Source organism: Rousettus aegyptiacus, unplaced genomic scaffold (assembly GCF_014176215.1).
Source record: "Rousettus aegyptiacus isolate mRouAeg1 unplaced genomic scaffold, mRouAeg1.p scaffold_m13_p_7, whole genome shotgun sequence".
NCBI classification, from domain to species: Eukaryota; Metazoa; Chordata; class Mammalia; order Chiroptera; family Pteropodidae; genus Rousettus; species Rousettus aegyptiacus.
The window spans coordinates 74,638,922-74,642,746 of record NW_023416310.1 but is presented as its reverse complement, the minus strand read 5'-3'; the positions used below and the strand labels follow the sequence as shown (position 1 = coordinate 74,642,746).

At 57.4% G+C, this 3,825-nt stretch overlaps 1 non-coding gene across 1 annotated transcript; it reads right to left on the bottom strand.

The window, feature by feature from the left end:
- Window positions 1–3,210: 3,210 nt before the first annotated feature.
- Window positions 3,211–3,329, bottom strand: LOC118606197. The gene has a single exon (XR_004952314.1). It is a non-coding gene; the product is annotated as a 5S ribosomal RNA (ribosomal RNA).
- Between the last annotated feature and the right edge of the window lie 496 nt (window positions 3,330–3,825).

Below are 3,825 nucleotides of genomic sequence, written 5' to 3'. Positions count from 1 at the left end.
TCGTTTAAGAATGTGGAGAATTTGTGCTTTTCGTTGAAGAAATCATAGGGATATAAGACGGCTTCACCAAAAAAAAAAGAAAGATTAACAACGATAAAGAAGAAACGCATGCTCTGAGGCCCCCCTCAGACCTCCAAATCAGAAATTAGGGGGTGAACCTGGCCACTTGTGTCTAAAAGCCAGCCCCCCAGGGCGTTCTGAGGGACAACGAGGGTGAAGACCCCCACCTGCACCGGCCCTTCCTCAGGCGTGGAGAATGTGACAGTGAGGACGGGGGCACTGAGAGGCCACTGGGGGGCCACGGGGAAGAGAAGTCGGGGCTGCTCCACCAGTCGGGGGGAGAGGGGGGAGAGGGGGGAGGGGCCCCGGCTGACCTGAGCCCCACAGGATGGAAGGATGGCAGCTTCTGTGACAACTAGGACCCCCCGGACAGCCCTGGGGGTGCAGGGGGTCAGAGAGCGGGGTGATCACGAACAATACAGCTTCCCAGGCCCTTCCCCGGCTTCTCCCAGGTGGGGCCCGGCAAGCTGACAGCTGCCATCTGAACGGACCCCCTGCCCCCCATTCCTCTGCACCACGTGTGGGAACCTCAGGGCTTGGAACCTTGGGGCTGACCCGGTGTGACTGACCCTGCCCCTCGCTGGTTCTGTGACCTGATGCAAATTCCGTTCGACCCTTGCATTCCTCCTGTATAAAAGGTGGTCACAACTAACACAGAGTGGTTTCCGAAATGAGAAGCGGCTGGGTGTGAAGGGCGTAGGATTTTCGCCCCCGGGGTCGAGGGGAGCCATGGAAGGGGTTAGCCCAGGAGAGAGCCGATCGGGTTCCTGTTTCCCAGCCCAGCGGTGTCCAGCAGGGGCTGAAACAGGCGCGGCTCCATGGACCAGCCCCAGGCCAGACCCCCGGGTCCAAACCCCGCCCACGACACACAGCTGCGGGACTTTGGCCAACTGATTCAACCCGCCAGTGCCTCAGTTTCCTCATCCATTAAGGGAGGATAAGAGGATCGTTCGTAAGGATGAAATGAGAGAACTCTTGTAAAGAGCACAGCAGGTGTACGCGCTCAGCCCCGCCCAGCCCTCATTGTGATTCAACGACATTAATCTTAATCGTAACAGTTTGTGACCACGCCCCTGAAGGCCCTTTGTAAGCACTTGAGGAAGAGTGTGACCCCAGGGACACGATATGACAGGCCCTCCCTGGGTGCCCCTTGAACCAGGTAGGCGCCGGCCAGGGACTGACGCCTGGCCTGGACTGCCACCCCCTCCTCCCCGAAGCCCTGGCCTGGACCCGTCCCCATGACCCAGCTTCCTGTTTGTGATGCCCACGCCAGAGGGAGGAAATGGATGCCCCCGCCCCGGGGCCGCAGGGCGGGAATGTGGACGTGCTGACGTCAAAGCGTGTCCTAGTTCAGGGAAGTCGGGATGGGAAGGGCTTCCTGCGGTGCTGCCTTTGATCCCAGCCTGAGCTGGGGGCGGAAGCCAGCCCTGAGGGTCCAGCCTGGGGCTCGCTGCTGGGGGTGAATCAGGGTGCTACCCCACACAGCTGTGCGTCCCTGGGCAACTCGCCTCCCCTTCCAAGCCTCGGCTGCCTCACCCGTAGAGCGGGGATGAGCGTACGTCTCAGAGTATCCATCATGGGCCGGGTACCGGTGATGGAGCCCGGCCTGCCCGACTGCGGGGGGGCTCCTTCGTGAACACCCTCTGGCTGGCGGCGCGGAAGGAGAGGGGGCGCCGAAACCAGCCGACAGGGGCACGGAGCATCTCTGGAGGCGGCTGCAAGGAGGGTTCCCCGGTATCAGGCCTGTGACTCACGATGTAGCCTGGGCCCAGGCACTCCCTGGCCCGGTGACTCAGTTTCCCCAGCTCTGCAGCGCCATACGCCATCACACAGCACCGGCTCCTCGGCCTTGAGGCCTGGCTGGTACGTGACCCCGGGGGCTTTCGAGTGACCCCGGGGGCCTTGGACTCCGTTTCTCGAGCGCTGACTATGCGCTCAGGCTTCATGTATGTGACTTGGGGCTGCGATTGGACTCGTTTCACAGAAGGGTAAACTGAGGCTCGGGGAGCTGAAGGAAGTTGCCTAAGATCGCAGAGCTAGAAGGTGGCAGAGCCAGCTGTTCCCCATCGGAGGGACCCCCCGACCGGCAGACCGCAGCAAGCCAGCACTTCAGGGCACACGCCCAGCGGTCTCTGCCGCCCGCTCTGCCAGCTTGACCTTCAGGCCCCTGGGACGTCAGGGGCTGACACAGGCCAGCGACACCTGTGAGCGGGTCTGCCTTCCCTCCCCACCCCCATCACCTGGGCCCCCAGGGCACCGGGCTCAGGGCCTGGCTGGGTCTCTCCTCCGCCCCACACGCCCTGCAAGGCCCACCGTTGTCTAGGTTCTCGACTCCCGCCTGCCTCGGTTTCCCCATAACCGTCGAGTGAACCTTCCTGCTTCCTGGCAAGGGCACCGGGAGCAGTTTCCGGAACCTTCTGCGGCCCTCCACTCCATTCTCGCATCCCCTCCCTAGGACACTGCTCAGCCCCACTGTGCACTGGGTTGGAATCCAGACGGGCCGATCCTGGGCTGTGTGACCTTGCACGTTCTCGGGGGGGTCTCATCTCTCCGTGTAAAGTCAGGAGGGGAGTGCCAGCCGCGTCTCAAGGTCGCTGGAGACTGTGCCTTGAAAGCACCTGGTACAAGATCTGACAGAGTAATCATTCAATAAGTCCAGGCTGTTATGTTGTCCTAGGCATTTATTTACTTCTAAACATCCAGACGACAGGAGGTGACAGTGAGCGCCCAGTAGGGGGCGGCAGAAGCCTCGTTAACGCCTAAGTGAGCGCCCCTGCCCCCAAACCTCACCGCACCGGTGAGAAACCAGGCTGAGAAGTCGAGGTGCCTCAGTTTCCAGGCCTGTTCGTCCCATCAGCAGAAGCTTTCTGAGCAGCCCCCAGAAATGTACCCAGGCCGGGGGAGCTGGGAGAGGGGGAAGGGCAGTAACCGCTGGCCAAAGGACACCTGGGGAAAGACTCTTCAAAAGAAAGCTTGGTATAAATTCTTTTGGAGAAATACCTACAAGTGGAATTCCTGGGTTATATGGTAGTTCGATTTTTTAATTTTTTAAAATCTTCACTTATTTGTTAGTTTATTTAGGCGAGGCAACCCTTGGTTGATCTCACAGATTGCAAGGACCTTGTCAGTTTACAATCCCTTATTTTTTACCATCTGCAGCACCTGGTCTTCCTAGGTGGTCTCCCATCCAAGTACTAACCAGGCCCGACCCTGCTTAGCTTCTGAGATCAGACGGGATCAGGCTTATTCAGGGTGGCGTGGCCATAGACTGATTTTTAATTTCTTGAGGAGCCTCTGTACTGTTTTCCACAGCTGGTGCTACATTGTGCATTTCCACCAACAGTGTGCAAGGGTTCCAGTTTCTCCACATTGTCACCAACACTTGTTTTTGTTTGTTTGTTTAATACTAGCCATCCTACCAGGTGTCAAGTTTTTATTTGTATTTTCTTGATAATTAGTGACATTGAGCATCTTTTCATATACATGTTGGCCATTTGTGTGTCTCCTTTGGAAAGCCATGAAATGTCAAGTCTTTAGCCCATTTTTAAATCGGGTTTTTAGTTTTCTAGCTATTGAGTTGGAGGTCCTTATATATTTGGGGTACATCTCTCTTATCAGACATGTGGCTTGAAAGATCTTCTCCCCTGCCGTAGGCTGCCTTTTCACTCTGTTACTTGTTTCCTTTGCTGGGCAGGACCTTTTTAGTTTGACGTTCACGGCGGCATTGTTCACAACAGCCGAGACGTAGAAACATTTTCAATGTCC